The sequence below is a fragment of the Carassius carassius genome, chromosome 45 (genome assembly GCF_963082965.1).
Source record: "Carassius carassius chromosome 45, fCarCar2.1, whole genome shotgun sequence".
Lineage (NCBI taxonomy): Eukaryota > Metazoa > Chordata > Actinopteri > Cypriniformes > Cyprinidae > Carassius > Carassius carassius.
Window position 1 is genome coordinate 23703299 of NC_081799.1, and position 11840 is coordinate 23715138.

The following is an 11840-nucleotide window of genomic DNA, read 5'->3' on the forward strand; positions in this document are numbered from 1 at the left end:
GACAGTAAACAACCTCTTGATTTCTGTGCTAGCTAATGTTCAGTTTTGGTGTGGCCAGTGACTTTGTGCATGTGCATGACTTTGTTGTTTTGGTGCCTTGATTTGTTTAGAATATATATTAGTTGAGAAAGCAGAGTTTCTGAGAATCAGGCTCTTAGTTTAGTTTCACATTCAGCTGTAGTGTTTTGATGAGACAAAAGATGCTCAAAATATATTTTTTATCTCTCTAAATGAGGCATGAATGTTTAGCTGTAATCATTTCCTAGTGCAATAACCTCCTTTCACAAAATGATATCAAAATCTTTATTGAGTTTCTTAGGAACAGTATAAAGTTTTAATCAGAAATGTAGATCTTCTGAATTTGTCCAGAAAACTAAAGAAAGCTACAGGCTGAATCATACATGAGTCCCAAAAATCACAAAAAAAAAAAAAAAAAGGAGTAAAAACTGTTTTTTTAATTCGACCAATTTTTTTTAAAAATTTTTTTAATCTTGGTTAATTTCAACATTTTAGTTTAGGTTAATGAATGCATTAACTAACATTATTTAATGGGACCTTATTGTAAAATGTTACCAATGTTTTTAATCTGATGTGAATGAAAACAGATGTCCGTTCAGTAATGTATTTCACATTATCTGAAGTAACAGTCATATTTTCACAACTCACGTTTTACATAGTTTTTTGTAAACCGGAAATAATTTGAAAGACCTTTTGCTGGATAAATGATCAACACACACAACTGTATTTCTGTCATCATTTCATTCACATCACATTAAATATGACATCCACCCAGTTCAAGGTCCACTGCGGTTTAGTTAATACAAATATTAATATAATTAAGATGAATGTCAGTGATAGTACACGTATGTCTCTTCTGTAAACTAGTAAAGGAATAGCTCAGCCAAAAATAAATATTATCTGAAAATTTACTCATCTTCAGGTCATCCAAGATGTAGATGAGTTTGTTTTTTCATCAGAAAACTGATTTGGAGAAATGTAGCATTCTACCTCATCCATTATTAAGACTTTAACTTCTCCAGTGATAAATTCATCTGATCTGAATCAGGAGAGAAATATGCACAGATTGAGCGAAAACGGTTCGAAACAAACATGTGGGTGGATTTTGATGTGAGATAACCACTCATTTCAAATTCACTTTTTCACTGGAGGAAGTGTTATTGTGGAGTTATAGTTTAGCTGGAAGCAACAGTTTAAAGTTAAACATCTTAACGATGGATTTCTTATAAACACACAGCTTTTCACTTCACTGTATATTATCTGATGGACTGGAGTGGAGTAGGTTACTTGTGGATTATTATGATGTTTTTATCAGCTGTTTAGACTCTCATTCTGACGGCACCCATTCACTAAAGAGGATCCATTGGTGAGCAAGTGATGCAATGCTACATTTCTCTAAATCTGTTCCCATAAACAAACTCATTTACATCTTGGATGGTCTGAGAGTAAATACATTTTCAGCACATTTTAATATTTGGGTTAACTACTCCTTTAAATTCCCAGGCGAGTCTTTCTTTATCTCAGACGCAGTTGGAAGACACCGTTCCCCGTCCATCTTCTGTATATAATGTAGACTAGAATAATGACAAATGTTGCTAAAGTCGTTCCAAACACACCGCTGCTCAACCATCTCCTGTAAAACACAAAACAATCACAGTACTTCTCTAAATAACGACATTTTGATTTTGAGTTTTGGATGCACTCTGCCTTCAACAATAAATTCACTTTTAGTGCCATTGAGGGCAACAGCTTGATATCTAAACTCTCCTTGTTTGACTTTCTATCTTTCATTTCTGCCTCAAAACAAAGCCGAACATGACATGCGAGCTTCATAAACAAAAGCGACCTCCGTGAAGCATTGCTTCGATCTGTGATCTCTCTCTCGGAGGGTAAACAGCCGGCTGTGGGTGGACGAGGCTTGTGTATAAACCATGAGACAGCGGCAGGTGTTGTCCACAGAAGGGCTGCTTTGAGATGGGCCGACATCACGGGTCATATTTTTGGGTGCTTTTGAGTTTTAAACCTCATCAGTATTCGAATAAACACCACCAACATGTCTAAACACAGATGCCACACTCTCTGACTGTAATTATGTGGCCTTGTGATTAGAGTATACCATTCAAAGCTGCTTTCCAGGCAGGCAGATGAAAACACTTTAGGGAGATTTCTGACGATTAATCGTGAACTATCTTTGAAAAGATCCAGTTGGGTCTCTCAAGTGACTCTTTCCTGTTTAGATGAACGGGAATAGCCCGTAACTCTTCCCTAAACATTTACAGAAAGCCTATGACTAAGCAATATTTTGTTTACAGCCCACAGAGTGACTTCTATCTAAGCATGCTTTGATGCAAACTACAGTCTTTAAATAAATAGGAGAAATTACAAATACTGTGACGCAGATGATGACACTTTTCCAGGTGTGAAATGCAGAAACAGAGATCTCTACGGGGGGAATCTGTGTGACGCATTCACTTTGATTATTTCCTCTCTATCTTTAAAGAGGATAAACTCTGACTGCCAATAAATCCACTTCAGGAAAACAGAACCTTATTGACACTGTGTTTAAGAATAAATTTCATCAGAAAATGTTTTCGGTGTTATAAATCAGTAAAACAAGCAAGTGATCCGATTCATTTAAGAGAATCAGTTCAGATGAGTCATTTCAATGAACAGGTTCAGTTGATATACTTGGAAGAGAATACCAACTTTAATATAGTATAGTATATAGTACTGTATATGCCAACTATTTGTACACAAAACAGGAATGAATAGTTGCATGACCTTTCCACATTTGCCAGTGTTTGCTCTGTTGTGTATTGCACGTTTAGGCAAATGCAGAAGGTCATCTGGGGATTCCATGCATACAGACTATTTGCATACTGTACACAGTACACATACTGCATGGAAAGCTGTATCCCACAATGCACTGCGATTGACTTCTTGCATTTCCAAAAACTGAGAGTAAGCTGGTTTTTATTTATTTATTTAATTGTTAGTTTGTTTATTTATTTGGTCTACCGATAATTTATTTTGTATACAAATTTGGTTAATATAATATGGTTTTATTTACAAGAACTAATTGCTGAATTAAATTGCATTGGATAGTATTTTATACACGGTTTCCAAAAAAAAAAAAAAAAAAGCAATATACAGTATTGTATATACAGTAAAAGCGTCATAACATATCCCTCATAATCTAGTAAAATCAAAATGTAGTTGCCTCAAACTATCTTCAATCTGTTTTGGTGTCTTGTGTCCTGATGCCCTCTAGTGGTTTTCTAGGGAACTCCTGACACAAGACAGTACTCAAGTCTTATTTCTGTAATGACAGCAGATATGAATATTGAAAAACCTGAACCGGAAGGAGACTTACATGCTGATGTAACTGGCAGAGCTCTGAGTATCTGACATCAGGACCAGAGGCGGTGCAGAGACAGGGCCTGGGAGGAAAAACACCTTCATCAAATAGGGTTTATTGATAAATGCATCAGATATTATGATTTAGCAAAAAGATAGAAAAAAAATATAGCATCATTTTATAAATCAATATAATGCATTTAGATATACATCATAATCCATTAAATATTTTCATAAATAGCTTTTACCAAAGTTACAAACATAAATGTGCATTATATACAGTATAGTCATCTAATCGACAAAATATAAATAAATGAATATATTTATGTTCATGCCATATTCAGCCTGGTAGGCCATATTATATTTGTATATGTTCTTGTACATAATTATATTTAATTATTCCGTAGTTATATTATTTAAATAAATTGTATATTCTTTTTTATTATATATTATAATTTAGAAAAATATGATACATGTAATAACATTTATATTTGATAATTTTTATAAAGCATTACAAAAGTACTTATAATTATAATCCATTAATAAATTCACCTATATTCACTATACAATATATAGTAATAATAATCTATAGCATATAGTAATAATAATAGTAATAATAATGTAATCCTAGTCATATAAATATATTGTTTATAATCATATTTATTTATTATGTTATTACATATTACACATTTTATATTATGATTTAGAAAAAAAAAACAAATTAATTTTATTTTATAAAGTATTATAAAAGTACTTCTAAATCATCTCATAAATACCTGTTACCATGATTATACAGTACATAGAAATTCCCCTTTCATATAGTCAAATAATCCTAATTACTGACAAATTATATAAATAAATATAAAAATATATTTGTGTTTATGCCAAATATATTTGTGCATATACTTGTGTATATAATTATATATTTATTATTATATTATTATTATTGTTATATATTGTTATATTATATAAACAAATTATGTTACATATTACAATTTACATATATATATATATATATATATATATATATATATATATATATATATATATATATATATATATATATATAATTTTATGAAGCATTATAAAAGTATTTAGGCTTTTAGATATGACAATTTCTATTTTAATATTAGGATGCTTTAGAGCATTTGTGAGATTTCAAGACTATAACTGTACATTGCTTATCACAAAATAAAATTACCCATAACAAAACTTATGTTCTTGGAGCACAAGAGTCCCTGCGATTGTTCAAAACAAGTACATAAGAAGTAGTGTTTGCCATTGTCTGTCATGTTTTCCAGCTGGAGCGATCCAGACCTGGAAAAAAAAGCACTTATTGAAGATCTTGAAACACTTTTCACAGCCTCTGTCAAAGACTGAACTGTACATGGAGATTTAACCATGGTAAAAGGTGTATCTGGATCTCCTGTCTTCCTTCGGTTGAGACGAGCAGAGCACATTGGGTCGTCTGTTTGCTCCCGCTGTTCCAGTCAACCAGCAGAGTCGAGTTCTTGCTGACAGACACCGACAAACTGACGTTACCTGCTGAAGACGCAAACGCACACTCACACACTGATATATTGACAACCTGTCTCTAAACGAGTCCCATCTCACAACACTTACCCACACAACTCTCGCTCCGTAAAGAACAAGAGAATCCTAGAAGGAAAAAGGTGACAATAAATGATGACAAAGTCGTCATTTCTTCCCTGTGTTTGTCAGCGACTTCATCCCAGTCGTGTGTACCTGCAAATTAGGCATATTGACAGAGCAATATACCGCAGAGACCCTTGCACACTCTCTCTAGGGTACTTACCAGGCAGAAATAGAGCCGGTAAGCACTTGTGAGGGGATGGAGAATTATCTGGAGAGCTTTCTAGAAGATCTCTCATTCTGTGAAGTGCAGAGCGTTTCCTGTAATACTGTACAACGAGCTTCTAAAATGCTCATTTTCAGGCCTTGCTGAGATTTTCCAAGAGAGGCTCATGTTTTTATAATTTTGTATTTTATTTTGCTAGTTAGTGGTGGTTGATTATTACTCTAGACATTACAGTAAGTGTTACACTTTAACTGAATGGAACTGTATTAATGTATAGACTTTGATGTGAATTTCTTGGACTTGGGTTAATAGACATCAATAATCAACTCATATTTCACAAGAAAAACATTTTCTTCAGAAACTATATAAATCTAATAATAAAAAAAAAAAACGTGTGTTGTAAGTGTGCATTTGATCTGACAAGGAATAAAAAGTGCAGTGCATTTTGGGATTGCTCTCAGAGGTCCACGCTGCATTAATTGTGGGTATGGAAAGTCTCTGTCCTGTCTGTGTAATGAGATCTGCTGACACCATGGAGATCACTGACTGAGAGGAGCCACTGTTTAACCTGCAGCTGCTCTCATGAGACGCATGTGCAGCTTTTTATTTCATATTTCTCTGTATGCATGTGTGAATGAGTGTTTCCTGCAGGTCTGGGGCTCTTTAACCTGATTCACAATGAGGGAACACCACAGCACATCATTTTCTTTTCAAACAATCAGTTTATCTGAAAATATAACAGCAATAAAGAACATAAATGTTTTATTCATGTAACTGTGACATGAAGAGCTGCCAGATGTATAAAACTAGTTAAAACTAGAAATAGGAACATTTAAAAAAAAATTTAAAACATTGTTATAAATAAATTAATAAAGCCCCGTAAGAGCATAACCTTCATATTAGTTCATATTATATTCTAATTCAATGCTTAAAATTAGAATAATACAAGCATAAATTAATAATAACCTTGGTTTATTTATTTATAAATCAATACACTATTTAATAATATCTGACAGCATACTTAATAATTCATCATATTTAGACATTAAATCATGGTTAATAACAAATAATATCTAATAATCAATCTTATTTTCTTACAATTAATTAATTTATTATTTCAAGTGAAATTATTGTAGTTATATTTAACACTAATAAATATATTACATATTTAATCATTCTCTCTCTCTCTCTCTCTCTCTCTCTCTCTCTCTCTCTCTCTCTCTCTCTCTCTATATATATATATATATATATATATATATATATATATATATATATATATATAAAGTTAATTCATTTTATATAATCTTAAAATAATATTTAAATTTAATTTGTCATCTCATTTTGGTTTTGCTTAATTAAAATATTAAGATCATGCTGTGCAGCATTCAATTTTGGCCAAAAACCTAGCAATATATAATAATAAAATAATAATAAAATCTATGTATGATTAAAATCTAATTTAAGAATCATACAAAATAATAATAATAATAATAAAATATATATATAAAAAAAATACAATGCAAATGTTCTCCACCAGCTGGCGCTCTTGCTGTACACATGCTAGTCAAACCCACAAAAGAATTTTACAGTTTCATTTAATTCAGTATTCATATCTAATCATATTACACTTTTACATATATCTACCAATGAATACATAAAATATGTAGATAATTCGGAAAAATAGAAAACTATGCATACAAATATGCATAGAAAAAGAATATGAACAGAAAAAGATCAACAAAAATGAAGGAACAAAAGTGCTTTTTAAACTATATACAGTAAATATGAATAACTATATTACACTTTTGATCTTAAATAAAATGTATTATAACATGTACTATTATATCATGTAAGTGTATATATGAATGTAAACCTGATGAAATATAAACAGGATCTATAAACACGATGACTCCTCATTGTTATCCAGAATAGTGACAGGATAACCAGCACACAGAAAAACACAAACCGGATGGTGATGTTAAACTAGTCAGCATGAACACTTCCTGTCTACAGCGAGCGGCTGCGCAAGAATAGCACAGAATGTGCCTTTGAATCGCACCAGTCCTATCAGTGCAACTGTGTCCGGGAAAGGCCAGAAGATTTGTGTCCATAGACCTCGTGTTACTGCGATGCAGCGTAATATTCAAACATGAGCTACAGGAGCCATTAATGACTTTATAGGGCTGTCAGAGTCCGTGTATCTCCTCTAGAGAGGGTCGGAGAGGCCAAACAGGTGTGTGTGTGTGTGTGTGATGATTGAAAACTACAGAGCAGCAGCAAGCTGAGGGAATAGAAATTATAATTAAAGTCAACGGGGGATGACAGGCCTTAAGCTCGCCGGAGTTAAAGGTCTTATTGGAGCTGGCTAACCGGAATCATAATAATTCGCAAATCCACCTCACTACGGATTCTTCTACCGTCTGAGACGAGCCCTAATGAATAATGGAGGAGATCACCAGCACCATCTCTCTCTCTCTCTCTCTCTCTCTTACACACACTCTCTCTGCCAACATGCTGCATTCATACATTATACAAAAATACCAGCAGTCAACGTCTAACAAAACTATAGACTGATGAAGATCACGTGCAAAACCATAAAGCCACTTCATAAACGAGCAAAATTCAACTCTGTATCTAGTTACTCTGTGGTTTCTTTGTGTAAACAGCTTAGAGATTGGATTCATGCAAAATAAACATCATGCATATTATATTAACATTATTTCATTAGGGGTTCTCACTTTACTAACCAGCCTGGGGTTGTTAGCTGGTCTCCCATATTGCTAAAATGTCCTCTTACATTTATAGTAAAAACCAATTCAGTTAAAATACTGTGACAAAATTTTTTTGGTTGTACAGGATGCCTGTATATTTTACATATAAGTTATATTTTATTATTATTTATAATTTTTTTTGTACAGTAAAATGCACTGATAAGAACCATAATAATACAGGTGGCACAATAATTTTGCAAGTTTCTACTTCGAAGAAAAATGTACAATAAATTTTTTTTTACTGTTTTTCTTTACTATTACAAATAACGTTAAACTATTCAGTTTTTCACTGTATAACAGAGACCAAACAATATCAGGGTTTCACATGACACTAGAATACTGCAATAAACATTCACTAGAGAAACTGTAGCACAGATCACCCTAATGTACATTACTTATGACAAAAATAAGAAGAAACAAAGTTATTTACACAAAATATACATCATGTATCACGCAGGGACCTCTGGGAATGTCCTTTTACTGTTTTCGCCATAAATTATATGGTAATTATAAACCATTTATAGGTTGTTGTTTTTTTTACCATATATGGCAAAGTAACTCATTATGCAACCATACACACCACCCTAGCAACACCCTAGAAACTGCATACCAACATCCAACCACCACAACAGCATCGAGTTATGAATGAGCAGACACGGCTCATATTTTCTTCATAAAATGCTAAACCAGTTCTTTGATATTCAAGGCTCATCAGACTGATCCAAACCTGTCGTCCTGTAAGATTCTCGGCTGCTGTCTGGATAACTAACGGACGAGGTCAGACATGTTTGACATTCACAGCAGAGCGGCCAAAACTAAATTAGATCACATTAGCTGAGATTTCTACCACAGCCAATTTAGCAAAGTTTCACAGAGATTGCTAATGCAAATATACCCCCTCGACCCCCGCCGTCCAGAAGAGCTGAAGATTAAACTGTCGCTTAATCACCGTCCACACACTGACCCCACTAATATTCCACACACATATTAAAAGTATGGCTGATTGCTTTGTGAAGGAGGAGAAAGGTTTGTTTGCACTGCAGCTGCTTTTTGTAACTCTTTCATAACTCAGGCTCAATTTTCCTGCTTCATCGTTAGAAATGTAAGGAGCCTTGCACAGGTAGGCCTACGTTTTATTTTATTTTTTGATTGAGCAACCGCCAGTGGAGAGAAAGTGGCACGTTAACAGTGTTGTGTGTAGTTACGCCACGCTGACTTCTTCGGCTGGATAATTTGTGCAATCACGAGCGGCTCTGATTTTCTCCTTACCACTGATTAAAAGTAACAGCCAATACAATATGCTGATGCCAGCAGTTCTTAACAATCGCATTAGCATTGCCATTACCCAGCCTAGAATGAATCACACACACACACACACACACACACACACACGTAAAGGCTATTTTTTTTATCTCATTGCATATAAATACTAATTCAGCACTTATGCCCTGTATGGAGAACAGGGGACGGGACACAGAATCCAGATCATTTATAATTCAGATCAGCAGGTATTATTCAACTGTATTTGTTAAAACCCTATTTTAACATTTTTAGACAAAAATCAAACTCTAATATGAGCAAATGATGCTTGTTTTAGCAAACCACACCACTTTTTTTCAAGTCAAAGTTTGGAATGTGATTAATCTCGGCCGTTTGATTGGTTCTTGGTTTATAATGCTTTAAAGAATTTGTTCTGTATATGCACACACACGTATATATCCACAAGGGTTAAATTGGGATTTGTTATTTGTAGGCTTTGCAGACATGTGTATGCAAAGCCTACAAAATCTTATTAATATGATAAGCTGTAAAATATAACAAGTTAAGAAAGCCCCCTGCTATTAACACTAAAATGTTGATCAAAATCATTCTAGATGCTGGGTGCAGTGTGCAAAGCTACATCTGATGACATTAAAATCTTTCTGTAGGCCTGTGCCGTCTCATTTGTGTAGGTATCAAATAAAGGAATGATATCACCATTTAAGGAGGGAATATAAATACAAAATATTATGTTTAAAACACAAAGTCTTTTTATTAGGATGATTAAACTGGAATTAAGTAACCTCATTAATACTTCATCTTTCATTTCAAATTCTTAAATTTGATCTATAAATTCAATTACAATAATATGATTGTTGTTATCTATACATTATCAAATTAAATCATTTGCGCACACACACACACACACACACACACACACACACACAAAATACTACTGCATTATTAATGTCATTGAGATTGTTTAATGTTTTTTTATTTTTTTCACCAGTACAGTACAAGTGTCTAATGAATGAGTCATTGAGTCATTGATTCAAATGATTCGTTCAAGCAGCTGATACAACAGATGTTTATGCATTGGCTAATGAAACTTTACTCAATCGATTTGTTCAAAACACTGAATCATTCAGCAACGAATCGGCTGGTTGCTGTGAGATTGGCTACCATTCTGCGATCTTTCTTAGGAATTATTTTCACTGCTGAAATAGAACATGTAGGGTAAGTGACCTAATATTATTGTACTTACTTACTGAACTGCTTTTTGAACTATTAAACAGTCATTATGGTGAAAACGTTGGGTGATGTTGCTTAACTAACTGTATTATTAAAAATAAAAACTTTATATTTTGAATTTTGCAAAAAATCATTGAAACAAGTACTTCAAGGATCAAGGCTGTTGAAAAAGTGTGTAATTTTGGTGCCCCTAGTGTCCTAGTAAAATGGAATTGCAACAATAATGATTGTTATCAAAAAGGTTTCCAGACAAACATTTTAACATGAAATCACCTTTAAGCTCAGAAAATACACTCTCAGATTTAGGCCTTTATCCCGATGTTGTGAATGTAGAAGCATGACCAACAGCTTTCAAATGGGTTTAGAGATCAGAGGGATGTCATGGTTTTGGTGAGCTTGTGAACTCTGCGCACTACCTGCAAGATTAAAACATGCCATTGTTACACATTCCAGAAAGAAGCACCTGAAGAGAGAAGAGGGGAGATGAGTCGACTGGAATCTATTTCCATAATTCTGCCGTGCCTGTCTGCCGGTAAGACCTCAGGTGGTTCATCGGTTGCCCCGGCCAGACCCTATCAATGCGAGGGGCGATCTCATCCTTTCTGCATCTTTTCTCATCACAGCTTGATTAAATGGGCTTCAAATATGCCTCCGGAATAACAAATGTGCAATTCCCTCAGCGCTCGCTCACAGTCCTGCACACACACACACACACACACACACACGTGCAATTCATAAAGGAGCTTTTTCTCATGACCATTCTACAGTCCTAACACACATGAATTTCTTTTTTGATATTAGATTTCAAAATTTTGTTGAAGCCAATAAAAATGCCATGTTTTATTTCATTAACAGTATTTGCCAGGTTAAGCATCACTATTACTAACACTTATGCTGTTAGAGAATTCAACAAAGCTCTAAACTTAAATAATACACTTTGGCACGTAATGCATTCTGCACCAGTAAACAATCACAAAACACCCGAACAGAACACCCTAACAGCCAGATAAAAACAGGCTGAAAATGGCTAGTCTTGTATGGATATTTTCTTTAGAAAACATAAATATTTTATTTTTATTGATATTTTACCATAAATGTATTTACTTTGTATACACACACACATATATATATATATATATATATATATATATATATATATATATATATATATATATATATATATGTTTGTGTGTTTGGGTGCGTTGATTGTTCATTATTTCATTTAAATTAATTAATTTGTAAAAATAAATATTACGTTATTATTAAATAAAATATTATTTATAATTTATTATGGACAAACAAGATGCACATTTACTTATTATTTTGTATATAAATTACATACATTTTATATTGTATTTTTTTTT

At 33.3% G+C, this 11840-nt stretch overlaps 1 long non-coding RNA gene across 2 annotated transcripts; it reads right to left on the bottom strand.

Moving 5' to 3' along the window:
* Positions 1-1187: 1187 nt before the first annotated feature.
* Positions 1188-5980, bottom strand: LOC132127474 (uncharacterized). 2 transcript variants are annotated; one of them, XR_009427528.1, is made up of 4 exons: positions 4776-5980; positions 4577-4692; positions 3392-3458; positions 1188-1651 (listed from the first exon to the last, which is right to left on the bottom strand). It is a non-coding gene; the product is annotated as an uncharacterized LOC132127474 (long non-coding RNA). The 2 variants fall into 2 exon arrangements; XR_009427527.1 differs by having other exon boundaries at positions 4577-5980.
* Between the last annotated feature and the right edge of the window lie 5860 nt (positions 5981-11840).